Consider the following 17,001-nt stretch of genomic DNA (forward strand, 5'->3'; position numbering starts at 1 on the left):
ATTGGAGCGGCAACAAGACATACAGTAAACTACGTTTATAACAAACACGCTTATAACGAACAGACGGATTTAATGTGGATATATGACAGTATTGATTACACGGAAACATCAAATCCATGGGCTATTTCTCTATATCGACTTTGAAACAGCGTTGGATTCTGTTGACAGGACTTTTATAATGAAGGTATTGAAGTTTTGCAACTTTGAAGCAAATGGATTTCAGTCTTTTTACAGGAATGGAATCTTTTATTTTAGTAACTGGATTTGCAAGTAACTTCTTTCAAATTACAAGAAGATGCCGCCAGGGAGATCCTATCTCGCCTTACATATTTATTTTATGTGTTGAGATCCTTGCACTATTGATAAGAAACGAAAATAAAATAAAGGGCATTAAAATAGGAAATATTGAAGATATACTGGCACAGTTCGCAGATCATACAACCATCATATTGGATGGTACTGAGAAAAACCCTCTACTAAAAAGAAATTGGCCAGATGTATTTACTGTTTGGTCATACAGTTTGGAAAACCAAGGTAACAAAAATAAATCGGCAGAATTAATGAAACAATCAATATGGTATAACACGAGTCACGTGACCAGCAGTGTTGCCGGTCGTGTGTTCGGTGATATATATGCAAATAAGTGGTACAAACATTCAAACATGTAAACTGTTGCTATAATCGCGCAGTGAATGTATTTGGCTTCTCCCAGCGAGAAAAGGGTGTGTCAGTTGATGTTTCGAGGGCTCGAATCGGCAGGTTTTGTCAACGAGTGAATAAACGTTGATGGAGGGTCCCCACTATAACGCTAACGCTAGGCATGAAATCGGGTGTGAGGTTGTTTGTGTTGACATTGTAGATAATCACGCTGTGGAGATGTTGAAAGCAACCCTGGAGCAGCCACCCGGGGTCGGTACTCTCCACGTGACACCAACAGAGGTGAGGTGAGGTGAAATGGGGTTTAACGTCGCGTCCAAGATTATTGCACTTATATAGCGACGTGCATGTACGTGTGTGTGTTTGTGTGGCTGCTTGTACTAGTCCGGACTGATGCCGATTTATAGTGCTAGCACACTGAGATAACATGCCGCAGTTTAACATGAATACCCCATTTAGACACAGTATACTGACTCCGAGCCGACCAGTCCTTGTTTTAGCCCCTTCATGCCGAGCGCCAGACAGGGTAACAACAAGTACCATCTTTTGACGTCTTTTGGTATGACGCGGTTGGGGATCAAACCCCGGACCTTCCGCTCTCCGGGCGGACGCTCTACCACTAGACCACGGAGGCGGTCCACCAACAGAGGCAGAGTATTCCCAGACTGTCAGCGGGTAATGTTACAGGTTATTGTTTACCTGGTGAACACGGGCAACCAGATCAGGGTATATCAGAAATGGCCAATATCGCGAAAACGCTGAAGACAATTCAAGGTTAGATGTCGGCTATGAAACCCAAACCCAAAAAATCCGTGGATAATAAAACTTTGTTTTATCCTCAATGGCACAGTTAGAGAGTAGACTGCATTGGCGACCTTCTAAATGACAGAGGTTATATGTGTAATTTTGCTGAATTCCATAAGAAAAATATAGTAGCATCTTATTAAATTTGAAAGTAGAAAGAATACCCACTGCTAGATACTGTAAGAAACACCAAATCACACCGATCAAGATGTACTGCGTGGTGTATGTCGTCACACTGTAATAGTCCATGAGCCAGACCTCAAAATTTCAGGTTTGAGTATCAAAAAGCTGAACAGATCCAATGTGGATTTTCAGTTAGCATGATGTCTTAAGTGTCCAAAAAGCCCACCCGGACATTCAGGATCGGTAGCTTAATACACTTTTGGCGGCCATCTTTAAAATGGCCGCCACGCCCTTTCAGAAGAATACTAACATCAGAAAAACTCAAATAACTCACCACCAAGATGACCTATGAACATGCAATATGGCTTATTTTGTTCGTAACAAAATTCTGCACCAGACAGTATATAACAACTTGATTTTTGAATTTATCATTTGTTCCAAAATTTGGAGTTTTTCAAACATATGGGTATGCGTTGATGCTTTTTTCACAAAGTTCTTTCAAATGTCAACTCTGCTTTACAAACCAGCAAATTTATGCCCTAGATCACATTTGGCAACTCTCTGGGTGTGGATAAAATGCTTGGAGGCAGTTAAATGACCTTAGCATAAGTGGATATGTTTCTTAAAGTTTTGAATGTATGATCTGTTCCAACTACTGCGTTTTATTGAAAAAAAGTGTTTCTTTTTCATGAAGCACATTCATAAGTTGCCCACTTCATAACGGGACATTTTAAGGGCACAGGCTTTCATGTAATATCTTGAACCCACTCTCACACTCTCACACTCTCACACTCTCACACTCTGCCACTCTCACACTCTCACACTCTGCCACTGCGCTTTCAACTGTTCAGGAGATCCTCCGCCAATCAGAGGCAGTTCGTCAGAGTCTGCAGCTGGAGAAAATTGCTGTTGTTATGGACCAAGCACTCTATGCTAAGGCGACCGAAGTGGCATGGAAACATAAACTTGAATTCGAGAACATTGTACTAATGATGGGGAACTTCCACATAATCTGCAATTTGTTGTCCATCATTGGAAAGATGTTCCGTGATGCAGGACTTCGAGATCTTGCTGTTGAATCAGGAGTAATAGCTGAGGGATCCATTGATAAAGTGTTGGATGGTAAACAGTACAACAGGGGTGTGCGTCTACACAAGCTCACTTATGAAGCCCTGATGCGCCTAGCCTGGGCATCGTTCACAGAATGGTTGGAGACAAATCATGAGGGAGACCTTCACCATCTGGATGAAGTGATCCGTCTAGTCGCTGATCTGCAAGATGATACGCGTGGAGCAACATTCGAATCTACCTTGAATAACGAATCCTGTCAGAGGATCCTCGACTTGTTTGCAGTTTTCTTGGATGGTCTACGTCATGAGAACGGTCAGTTGGCTGCCTACTGGATGCTGTACATTGATCTGGTAGAAATACTACTTGGTTTGATTCGTGCAGACCGAACCGGAGACTGGCATTTGCATCTGAGTAGCATCAGGGATTTGATACCCTGGTGTTTCGCAATGGACAAAACGAACTATGCACGATATCTCCCGGTTTACTATGCGCAGATGAGTGAACTGGCTAGAACCTGCCCAGATCTACAACGGCACTTTCTTGATGGTGGATTCTCGGTGCAGCTCCGACAGAGTAATCCATTTGGCAGAATTGCTGTAGACCAGACCCTTTAAGAGACAGTTAATAAGGACACCCAGACGCCCGGTGGGACAAAGGGCTTTAGCTTAAATCAGGGTGCACTGTCTCGCTACTATCTCACGGCAAAGCATAGGGCAAATGCTCTGAGAGACAGTAGACCTCCCTGAACCAACCGAAGGGCATGGCTGGCATCTGAGTGACGGAGACATTGCAATATCGTGGTTAACTGGAGCACCGGCTCCTGAGATGGTTCTCTCCCTGATGGCTTGCAAGTGTCCACGTGTTTGTGCTGAAGACAGTTGCACCTGTATCCAGAATGGATTACCCTGCACCCCAGCATGCAAACTGCAGAACTGTGCCAACATGACAGCGGAAGATGACACCGACCCAGTCCAAGAGAGTGACGATAGTGACATCGATAGTGATGAAGAGTAATGCGGACTTATGTTTTGAACCACAAGTCACCTGGAAAAGCATTTTTCTTTCAGTCGATTGATTATTAGAAACAGACTATAATTCCAATTCACAAAACCCTACCCAAGTAGCAGCAGAGCCCATTTTCGATAGAGAGGCCAATTTGTGCATAAAGGCTTTTTTGGGTATGGTTTAACTGATTTCCTCTGATTCGTGGTGATAACCCACTCCAGAAAGCGCCAAATGCAATAAATTACTACCAAAATTTTATTGTCTGCACTTATACTTAAGGGTCAAATAACTGCCCCAAACATTTTATCCACACCTGGAGAGCTGCCCAAGGTGATCTAGGACATACATTTGCTGGTGTGTATAGCAGGCTTGACATTTGAAAGCATCAACGCATACCCATATGTTTGAAAAACTCCGAATTTTGGAACAGATTATAAAATCAAAAGTCAAGTTATTATATACTGTCTGGTGCAGAAGTTTGTTACGAACAAAATAAGCCATATTGCATGTTCATAGGTCATCTTGGTGGTGAGTTATTTGAGTTTTTCTGATGTTAGTATTCTTCTGAAAGGGCGTGGCGGCCATTTTAAAGATGGCCGCCAAATTGGTATTAAGCTACCGATCCTGAATGTCCGGCTGGGCTTTTTGAACACTTAAGACATCATGCTAACTGAAAATCCACATTGGATCTGTTCAGCTTTTTGATACTCATATTCGGTCTGGCTCATGGACTATAATAATCTCTCAAAGGCAGCTGCTGAAACAAATGAACCCTCGGGCGACACTGGTTTAATTCCATATCATTCTTCATCTTTCTACGCTAATTAGAAGGACCAGGTGTATAAATATGTTCAAACAAACACTCAACTACTGCCACTTGTCCATATCTTGTCAATTGCTTGTCGATATCGTGTCTGTAGTTGTCAATCATGAAGGGAGTTGCTGTCATTTTCGCTGTCTTCGCCGTTCTTGTGTGTGGTGAGTATCATTCAAACTGTTTCGTTTTTGTCATAGATTTCTGATAGAAAATGTAGCCTTTACCACCGTGGAGTGGTAGGGTAGCCTAGTGGATAGTGCTCACTCTTCAGGTCGACGGCCCATGTTCGGTTCCCACGTATGTGAAGCCAATTGTCCCCCGCCGTGATGTTGCTGGAATATTGCCATAAAACCATACTAACTCACCTTACGAGGGGATGTACATAAATATTATTTAAATTTGTAAAAATGATCTCTCGAGCTACTCGTCTTTATTTTCACCGTTACATCGATGAAGCAAGACCTGGTTCATGAGGAGGTAAAAACAACATACGCAAAACATCTCAACATGTCATAGCAACATGAAACAGAATCATGAAATATCGCGATGATTAATTAACGAAGACAGCTGCGTGTGGCTGATACCTATAAAGTGAAATGGGCGGTCGGGTAGCCTAGTGGTTAAAGCGTTCGCTCGTCCCGCCGAAGACCGGGGTTCGAATCCCGACATGGGTAGGATGCGTGAAGTCCATTTGTGGTGTCCCCGGCCGTGATATTGTTGCAATACTACTAAAAGCGGCTTAAAACCACACTCACTCACTCACTCACTCACTATCAAGTAAAAACGCCACTCCGCCGTTAAGATATATTACTTACAGTAATGACAAAAAAATGCAAAGTACGGTTTTCAAGAAATATCCTTTTATCTAGCGATAAACATCATCATTGAGTTTTGATGTAATGCGGTAGCTTTGCTGTTTATTTGTTTGGTTGGTTACTTTGGGTTTTTTGATCGGGTTTTTTATTGCGTTTTTCTTTTATGCACTCGCCGATATGTCCATTTATCCAGTGATTCCTTGTACAGGTGACGTGGCCGAGGCCCAGGATACCACGTGTCCACCACTCCGCTGTCTGGTGCCCTGTCCGCGGGGCTACAAGCATGATGCCAACAACTGTTTAACGTGTCAATGTCTGACAGAGCAGGAGATCAAAGGTACGCTTCACTCTTACATTCCTTGTACGACGTAATGGCCACATGCATGCCGCGTAATTCATAATAAAAAACTTTAAAACATTGGTATATTTTGAGCAAATAGTCGGTTCCGATTCCGCATTTTATAAGTTATTTTCCATTCCTAAGTTTTACTTTTTGATGCAACCCGACACGACAAAAATTAATAGCATTCGTGATTTATTTTATAATACGGGCCGCATAAACCTTCATATTTCTGAATGTCATTGTTTTCATTTGGTACGACTGTGTAGAGGAAAGAGTTGACCAACCTTTGACCAACATATACTACCTTTTATGTCATACATATTTCTGCGGCTACCCGTGAAGATCCGGGGTAGAATAGGTCTTCAGCAATCAATCTTTGTCGTAAAAGGCGACTTACGGAATTGGGTGGTCAGCCTCACTGTCTTGGATGAGGCATATCATCGCGTCCCAATTGCATGGATCGATGCTGTTGATGTCAATCACTTGACTGTCTGGTCCAGACTCGAATATTTACAGACCGCCGTCACACAGCTAGAAATTTGCTGACAACCAAATTTTGCCTTAACCGCCCTTCAGTTCCACTGACAAAATCATTTTGAACCGCAGATCACACCAATTTGATAACATCCTCCCAATGGTCTTTCGTTTGAATTACAGTTGATAAAGTTATGATAGCAACAAGATGCATACAAATCGTCATCTGAATATCAAGTTATTATCATTATTATCAGAAACCTTACTCCGATTCCATATTGCGATTTCAGTTATTGTCACACGCGCTCGCTTGCACGGCATCGTATAAATGCAACCATCTTGAACGTGACGTTAAACCCCATTTAACCTTGTTTCAGTTGTAGAGAAATAATCGTGTGCCTTAGCGACTAAAGGTTCGATTCCCAAAATGGGTACCATATTTTAGTTCCTTCTGTTAAATGTCAGTGCCGTGAACTTGCTCAAATATTGATAAAAGTGGAATAAAATCTCAATCATTAACGTCTTGATCGCCAATACTAACACTGTGTTGGAGGTTAAAACTCCGCCAGATTTATTGTATCTGTATCACAGGTGTCATGACTTCCAGTTCCAATTTAATAACATCGTTTCTTTTATTTTCAGCTAACCTTATTCCCCTACTTGCTGGCAAAATTAGATACTAAACCTGAGAAGGTTACGGTACAAGCCCAAATACAAGGAAAAACAAGAGTTAGTTCCTTTTAGTTGAACACATTGTCTCTTTGACAACGGAATAAACACGAATTAAAAACTAACAGTTGCAATTATTCATTCAAATTTGCATATGCAAAGCAAATACAACCTCATATTTCGTACATGGCAGAACATTACAGAAATATGAATATCAGGTTTCCGTCAGGAAGGAGTTTGAATAAAAAATGCCATTATCATTAGAATTCAGTTAGAGTCCATTGTACGATTCGACTATATCACAAACATGTGTTTATGAAACACTATCAAATACTAGCTGTGGGGGTACAAGGTATTCGCCAAAAAATGGAGTGCAACCTGACCCACCGATGCTCCCGTCACAAACACATGCAAAGGCAAGTCAAGTGTTCAGCTGAAGAAACACGGGAACATAAGATACCACTCAAAATAGAAAACTGCATCAGACATCATTTTCGGAATGGAAATGGACGAGGACTGTGTGGCATCGTAAACGGATGCCGTCGACCATTGCTGCTGATATTTACCATTAATGTGTCTGGTCACGCCGCTATAATATATTTACTTGAAATACTTCTGACTGGTCAGACACAGACATTATTCACTGGTAAAATTGTTCGTGGATTTCACTCATGTACAGCAATAGCCGTGATATACTTAATGAGACGTGTGGACATATATGTGTGTTTGCGTGCGTGCTTGCGTACGTGTCTCCGTGTGTGTGTGTGTGTGTGTGTGTGTGTGTGTGTGTGTGTGTGTGTGTGTGTGTGTGTGTGTGTGTGTGTGCGTTTGTGCGTTTGTGTGCGTGAGCGCATGTGTGTGTGTCTGTCTGTGTGGGTATGTGTGTGTAACCACTCGGCGTCCAAGTGACAAGAGGCGAAACCAGTTATAATAAGATCGTCCTTTCGTTACAAAGAAACGGGGCCGGTCGGGTAGCCTTGTGGTTAAAGCGTTTGCACGCCACGCCGAAGACCGGGGTTCGATTCCCGACATGGGTACAATGTGTGAAGCCTATTTCTGGTGTCCCCAGTCGAGATATTGCTGGAATATTGCTAAAAGCGGCGTACGACCATACTCCCTGACTCACTACAAAGAAACCTCCAGTTTAAGTTCCCAATGTTGACTTATTTTATAAAGCCCAGTCTACTTAAACAACGTCAGCAGGATCTTGTTTGCTTGTCAGCTACGCATCGGCCGTCAGAGGGTAAGTGTATCCCTTGTTTGAATACAGTGTCACCGACAGTGTACTGGTGCGGACCTCGTGTTGGTGTGGGATCTTGTGTCGCCACACTGTGTAGTGAATGTTTGTTCAAGGAAACCAGGTAGATATGTCGAACATTACAGCTTCAGAAACTGGGGCAGGAAAACCTCCTTTATCCGGACACCTCGCTTTCTGTACTGTTGGCAACGTGATACACATGGAAACAAAAATGACAAAATCCTTTCCATAGTCATGAGAAATCCCAGTCGAAAGCAGAGTCCATTGTACGATTCCGACTCTCTGTCATAAGTATGTCTTTATGAGTGAGTGAGTTGGATTTAACACCGCTTTTAACAGTATTCCTGTTATATCGCGTGTCAGCTTAATGTGGGAGGAAAGCCCGAATTGATGCAGGCCTCAGACGTTTGCCACTTTGGTGAAACCCACGAGTACGGGTATGGTGCTGACAAACCTAGAAACATAATCGGGGCGAACCGGGATTCGAACCAACAATCATAGGTTTGTGGCATGCCCAAGGGACGCAACTCTGCACGCAGACGACTTGTCTTTATGAATCACTGTCAAATAGAGATGATACCACACGAGACAAGAAGACGATTTCCTCAGGTTTGGAATAGAGTTGGTATTAATGTAGATCCACTCATGTCCATGTACCGTAAACTATAGTTGTAACGAACTCAAAGGGACAAGATATTTCAGTTCGTTATAACCGTAGTTCGTCATTAGAATATACACAGCATATATACAGCAAATGGTCGGGACCAAAAACTAACTTCGTTATATCCGTGTGTTCGTCTTAAACGTAGTGTACTGTATTCCAAATTATTTGGTTATATTGATGGCGACTTCCATTCCAGATAATGCTTTTAAAAGTATACAAGTCATACAACCCATAACAGACGTTTTGTGTTAAGCTTAAGAGGTTGCATGATCAGATAACACATTCCGCTAACAATGTAACATAACAATATGAATATTTCTTTTTCCTTTTTTATTACAACGTCTTTGTATCGTTATCTATCGTGTAGTTGTCGATTTTCGATCACAAACGTTGATGCTACTTAATTTCGGTAATCCGACATAATCATATGCAACCAACCATGTCGGATTAACGGGACTTGGCTTTATATGTATACCTAGTTTGACAATGTTTGGAAGTGTTGAAGAAACGCACTCGTTTACATCAGTGATCATACTCGTCAACTCTCCTGGCAGGTGTGTTATGTCATGGGTGTCGGGGGTAGCGATACAAAACCACATTAATGACATGTACATGTATGTGCATACCATATTCCCGGGGCAAGAGAGTTAACTGACTATAAAGTCCAGTTTCCACCCTTGCCGAACTAGGCTGGTATTATGGAGTTATATTTTGGCTGGACTAACGAGTCTATGCATAGTCCAATCAAAATCGCGCACCGAAATAGAAATCCGGTTCGTTAACTGTCGTGCAGATTTCGGTCAATTGCAGGATTTGCAAAGCATGTGCACCGCCAACTCGTTGTCAGCAAATTTTTTCCAAATCTTTTCATATTTTTAATCAATGTGCTCACGTGATTTAATGCATTTCGCGATGTAAGACCCGTTTTATCACAATATATATCTTGATTATCGATCAGATCGTCCTGACCGGGCGCCACCATTTTCTGTGAAGCAAACCCAAGTGATACGACAGGTGGAATCTGATTGGTCCATAGGCGAGGCTTAGACGGGACATAACTGGTAATAGCCACTGGTGGCGCTACGATCGAACCCAGTAATTTCAGCCTAGTTCGGCATGGGTGGAAACTGGACTTTTAAAGTCAGTTAACTCTCTTGCCTCGGGGAGATGGTGCATACTAGTTGGAATAATTTGGACAGTTTACAATTTCAAACCTTATTTCAAATGTTAGAAATGACACATTTCCCTTAAATTTCCAGGTACAGAAATTAAGAGGAAATTGTACAATTTCAAATGTTTGTCATTTCATTTCATGACCATACAGGCATCAATGCTCAACCACACCTTCTGAAACACAGTGGAAATATAAGTACATATTACTAACTTCATCTCTGCAGGCGCTCGGTATCACTGTAGAGTATTAAAACAAAGTCAGAGTCGTTAACGTGGACAAAGAGTGCTCAGTGCATTAGCGAGGGATTTGTTGATTACAAGTGGCAATTGGGAAGCTGAAGTCTTAGCTTCTTGGAAGCATTATCACAGAGGACCATTTGACGAAGACATATTACGACAGAAACGCTGTGCGTTAAATGCAAGTAAATATTTTGAAGTCAACTATTTCTAGATAACATTTTTGTAAACATTTTGCTTGTTTCTAGTTATCAACCATAAAGGTGTGTTCAATGGAATGATACAAAAAAGTTCGCCTGATCATTTTGCAATATTGAGAAGAGTTACAGTATAAAAATATAATAGCAATATCTCGGCAGGGGACACCAGAAATGGGCTGCACACATTGTTCCCATGTCGGGAATCGAGCCCGGGTCTAGAAAGATAAGACATCTATAAAAATAGGTACACTGCTTACAATACTGTACACATATGTACATGTTGGTTGACATCGTAAATGTCTCTTTTGTATTTTCATTAACATTTGTTTCTTGTGTAGCATTTTACTTTGTTAGTGCTTATAATATAAAGGAAGCATAAAATCCCCGATTGATCTCCTATATAATATCATATAAAATTTACGTATATAACGAACTCTCTACAGCGATCTAACGGATACAGCGAACTGATATCTGATCATCGACAAGCCCATCTACCACTAATTAGATGGCGGACGTTTCCGAGCGAAAACGTGTATAACGAACAACGGATAAAACGAACTGATTTCTCTGGGCCCTTGTAGTTCGTTATATCCGTGCTCTACTGTATATCTTAAGTTTTCATATTTTGCTAGAACATATTTGTGACACTGCAGGGAAGGTTAGTGAACAAATAGCACAGCAGCTAAATGTTATCGATCCCCGTGTATGATTGTATACAATTCCGAATGCTGAAATGTCATAACAGAAAATAATAACAGCGTATATCGTCAGACCCAGATGGCCAATGCCAATAAGTTGTCTCGTACATCGAGAATTGCCCACCATCAAGTTGAGTCAGTTTTTCAATACACGTATATCAATTAGGTCTACATTGGCAGTAGCAAGAGGCCTGACGCCAAGCGACGTTACAGCAAGTACTGTACTTGTACTGTACTGTACTGCTTGTATGCGACTGATGCAGCAACACATTTGGCCTTGATTCTTTGAACAGGCATGAATATATCAGAGTCATCTTTTTTCATAGTCTCGGGCAAACAACAATGATTTATTTAGATAGTCATCAATGAAAAACGTCTTGGAAACTGGTATCCTTCCAATCGGACCGTCCACGTCAATAGTAGTGGCAGTCTGTACCGCACCAGTTGGCAATCATACTTGTACGAATCATTTTAAATGTATCCTAACCAAATATCTCCCCTGTCATTTCAATAAACTCAAATCTGTTGAAGCGTCCAGTTATGTTTTCAACAGTTGAGTTTGGCTGAGCTGTGATAACTGCTGTGTCAAAACTGATGAGTGCACATAACCGATATTGTCAGTATATTGCGGTTTGATCACCTATGTTCCTAAGATATCGGTATAGTCGGTATTAGACAACCAAGATGGATTCGTGCATTTGTCCTGAAGATATTACTATTATGTTTCCTCTTCAAGAATTAGTTTTTACAGGAGTTGAATACAAAATATCAATTTTGTAACTATTTGGGTCTGACATTAGTATAATCACGGACCTATATTACACCCAAACTATAGATATACAATTCCCTGATGTAGAATTGGTTGATGGGAGTTCAACTGAATAATATCATTTGCTATCTTTACAAACTTTACTTCAACTGTTGATCTAACATTTATGAAACTAAAGCTTACCCTTATCTTTCAGGATATAAAACATGAAAGAGCAACATGTGATGAATGGAAATGTACTTGCCTATATGGCAATGTTACTTGTCAATTAGACCCGTGAAGATTCGAGTAGAATATGTCTTCAGCAACCCATGCTTGCCGTAAAAGGCGACCATGCTTGTCGTAAGAGGCGACTAACGGGATCGGGTGGTCAGGATCGCTGACTTTGTTGATGCATATCATCGTATCCCAATTGCGTGGATCGATGCTCATGATGTCAATCACTTGATTATTTGGTCAAGACTCGATTATTTACAGACCGCCGTCATATAGCTGGAATGTTGTTGAGTGCGGAGTTAAACAAAAAACTCCTACACGGCAAAACAAATGAAACCGATGGTGATTAAATTCCTCACTCTGTTTGACCAACACAGTGTATTGGCAGCCAGCTCCAGGGAAGGGGCAGTTCTGCGCGGAAAGAAGGTATCGAAACGTACGGACTTACTTGCAAAATTAAAGAAATTCAGAGGGAAGTTGGCCGACAAAGCTTATGAACTTAGAAAGAAATACAATGTTCAAACGAAAATAGTGGAAAAGGGAATTGACATTGATCTGCAAGTACGCTAAAGTTCAGATGCCCCTGGAAATATGTCAAACTCGACGTCGAATGTATCTACGAGTATATATAGCTTTTCAGTACTATGTGCCACAATATGTGAACACATATTCTGCTTCCAACTTAAATTGGATTAGAGGTTTATACAGACTCGAGAAACAAAGTGAAGTGAATCTACTGACAAAAGGGAACTTTTTACTTTGTATGTCATGTGTACAATGTACATACACGGATGGACTGTCATATTTTAAACGAAGACAGCAGTTAAACGAACATGTGCGTCTATTTACCTGACGATGTTGTTCATTGTCACATGTGTATCATGTGATCGGATCATGTGACTGACAAACCGAGGCCCGAAAAGATGTCTTGCAGATATGAATGAAGTAAAATTGGAGCGGCAACAAGACATACAGTAAACTACGTTTATAACCAACACGCTTATAACGAACTGACGGATATAATGGATATATGGCAGTATGGATTACACGGAAACATCAAATCCAAGGGCTATTTCTCCTTAATGACTTTGAAACAGCGTTGGATTCTGTTGACAGAACTTTTATAAGGAAGGTATGGTGGTTTGGCAACTTTGAAGCAAATGGATTTCAGTCTTTTTTACAGGAATGGAATCTTTTGTTTTAGTAACTGGATTTGCAAGTAACTTCTTTCAAATTACAAGAGGATGCCGCCAGGGAGATCCTATCTCGCCTTACATATTTATTTTATGTGTAATAAAATAAAGGGCATTAAAATAGGAAATATTGAAGATATCCTGGCACAGTTCGCAGATCATACAACCATCATATTGGATGGTACTGAGAAAAACCCTCTACTAAGTTCTAAACCTTTTTGCTAGGTCTTCTGGAATTAAAAAAAACCCATTAATATGGATTGGATAAAAAAAGAACCCGATAGAGCTGTGTAAGGAATGGAACCTAGACTGGAGACTGGCACTATTTAAGCTTTTAGGAATTGAATTTGATGTCGATTTAGATGAAATGACTCAACTTCATGATCAAGAAAAAATTAAATAAAGGCATGAACCGTTGGTCTATTAGAATTCTAATCCCTATGGGGAGAAATGTTATACTAAAATCTTTATCATTATCAAAACTTGATCATTTTGTTTTAATTCCATGCCCATCAGATGAACTTTTAAATTCATTTTAAAAAGATGCTTTACATTTATCTTGAAAGGAGGAAAAAATAAAATTAAAAGAAATATTATGCAGTTAACACCTAGATTATTAGTGTTCCACATGCTAAACATATTATTGCTCCACAAATATTTACATGGATGGACAGAATATTCCAAAGTAAACCTTGGCTTGATCATATATCCATACTCATCCCAAATGTTCATATAATGTGGCTGGCGAACTCACAATATATGACTGAAATATTATACCTTATATTTCAAAAAGAAATTGGCAAGATGTATTTACTGTGTTGTCATACAGTTTGGAAAACCATGGTAACAAAAATAACTCGGCAGAATTAATGAACCAATCAATATGGTATAACACGAGTCACGTGACCAGCACTGTTGCCAGTCGTGTGTTCGGTGATATATATGCAAATAAGTGGTACAAACATTCAAACATGTGAACTGTTGCTATAATCGCGGAGTGAATGTATTTGGCTTCTCCCAGCGGGACATTGGTGTGTCAGTTGATGTTTGGAGGGCTCGAACCGGCAGGCTTTGTCAACGAGTGAAGAGACGTTGATGGAGGACCCCCACTATAACGCTAACGCCAGGCATGAAATTGGGTGTGGGGTTGTTTGTTTTGACATTGTAGATAATCACGCTGTGGAGATGTTGAAAGCAACCCTGGACCAGCTACCAGAGGTCGGTACTCTCCACGTGACACCAACAGAGGCAGAGTACAACCAGACTGTCAGTGATGAATGTTGCAGGTCATTGTTTACCTGGTGAACACGAGCAACCAGATCAGGGTATATCAGAAATGGCCGACATCGCGAAAACGTTGAAGACAATTCAAGGTGAGATGTCGGCTATGAACCTGAAATTTGATTTGTTTGATACAGATTACGATGTGAGACTTGTGAATTTCAAATCGGAAACTCAAAACAAAACAAACTTTTAACGACCATATCTGTGTTTAAACTCAAGAAACATTCCACATTTGGAATTTTAGAAAGTTTGATAGTGTTGCTTTCACATGTACAAAATGTTATATATACGGTCATCGCCGACGAAGGCAAAGCACGGTGTAAAAGGCAATGCTATCATGTGGTGACCAAAGGAGCCTAACATTTAAAAAAACTTTAAATAACCATCATCCGTGTTCATACATACCAAAGAGCTGGGATTTAAAATTACGCTGTTGACCCAAGGCTTTGCTCACAAAACATACTTACGCTGTTGACCCAAGGCTTTACTCACAAAACATAATTACGCTGTTGACTAAAGGCTTTGCTCATAAAACATAATTACGCTGTTGACCCAAGGCTTTGCTCACAAAACATACTTACGCTGTTGACCCAATGCTCTACTCACAAAACATAATTACGCTGTTGACTAAAGGCTTTGCTCATAAAACATAATTACGCTGTTGACCCAAGGCTTTGCTCACAAAACATACTTACGCTGTTGACCCAAGGCTTTACTCACAAAACATAATCAAACTCAATTCATTTATCGCCACACACAATTATCGTGTTATTATGCACGCATAGGAAAGTCCTACAGCTCGAGGCATAATTTCAAAACAATTTCAGAATACCTAAGAAATTATTATGTCAGTACTGAAATATATATATCTGTGGAAACATTAGCTGTCTGTGACTTGATGCTTTAGTGTGTAATCACTCCCTGACTGCACATGTATTTAATATAGACTAGTATACTTGATACTGTATGAGATCGCACAGTAGACTCCGACAAATCCGATCTGTCCAATCCGACATTCTGTCTCATCCGAAAAGAAAATGAAAATTAAATTAGCACATGACATCAATCGCCCGTTGCCATTCTGAAAGGATGTTTTACTGTAAAAAGTGTCAGCTCTCAAGTAGTTAAAGTCACGTTGAATGCTGTATGTTCTTTACCTAGCATAGACATGTAACATGAACTCATATCGCGTGTGCTGGCAACAGGTACCATCGGTAGTTGCAGTCTTCTGCTATTTTCAACACAGTCTCACAGTTACAAGAATCAGATCACGGGCTCAAAACACCCGCAGTCCAGGCCCAAATCACTCTGGAGTGGCATGTTACTGTCCGTATTTGATTTTATACTCTTGAGTGGCATGTTACTGTCCGTGTTTGATTGTATACTCTGGAGTGGTATGTTACTGTCCGTGTTTGATTGTATACTCTGGAGTGGTATGTTACTGTCCGTGTTTGATTGTATACTCTGGAGTGGTATGTTACTGTCCGTGTTTGATTGTATACTCTTGAGTGGCATGTTACTGTCCGTGTTTGATTGTATACTCTGGTGTGGTATGTTACTGTCCGTGTTTGATTGTATACTCTGGTGTGGTATGCTACTGTCCGTGTTTGATTGTATACTCTGGAGTGGTATGTTACTGTCCGTGTTTGATTGTATACTCTGGTGTGGTATGTTACTGTCCGTGTTTGATTGTATACTCTGGTGTGGTATGCTACTGTCCGTGTTTGATTGTATACTCTGGAGTGGTATGTTACTGTCCGTGTTTGATTGTATACTCTGGTGTGGTATGTTACTGTCCGTGTTTGATTGTATACTCTGGAGTGGTATGTTACTGTCCGTGTTTGATTGTATACTCTGGTGTGGTATGCTACTGTCCGTGTTTGATTGTATACTCTGGTGTGGTATGTTACTGTCCGTGTTTGATTGTATACTCTGGAGTGGTATGTTACTGTCCGTGTTTGATTGTATACTCTGGTGTGGTATGTTACTGTCCGTGTTTGATTGTATACTCTGGAGTGGTATGTTACTGTCCGTGTTTGATTGTATACTCTGGTGTGGTATGTTACTGTCCGTGTTTGATTGTATACTCTGGTGTGGTATGTTACTGTCCGTGTTTGATTGTATACTCAGGTGTGGTATGTTACTGTCCGTGTTTGATTGTATACTCTGGTGTGGTATGTTACTGTCCGTGTTTGATTGTATACTCTGGTGTGGTATGTTACTGTCCGTGTTTGATTGTATACTCTGGTGTGGTATGTTACTGTCCGTGTTTGATTGTATACTCTGGTGTGGTATGTTACTGTCCGTGTTTGATTGTATACTCTGGTGTGGTATGTTACTGTCCGTGTTTGATTGTATACTCAGGTGTGGTATGTTACTGTCCGTGTTTGATTGTATACTCTGGTGTGGCATGTTACTGTCTGTGTTTGATTGTATACTCAGGTGTGGTATGTTACTGTCCGTGTTTGATTGTATACTCTGGTGTGATATGTTACTGTCCGTGTTTGATTGTATACTCTGGAGTGGTATGT

The sequence above is a fragment of the Haliotis cracherodii genome, unplaced genomic scaffold (assembly GCF_022045235.1).
Source record: "Haliotis cracherodii isolate W230 unplaced genomic scaffold, xgHalCrac1.p SCAF_20, whole genome shotgun sequence".
Classification (NCBI taxonomy): domain Eukaryota; kingdom Metazoa; phylum Mollusca; class Gastropoda; order Lepetellida; family Haliotidae; genus Haliotis; species Haliotis cracherodii.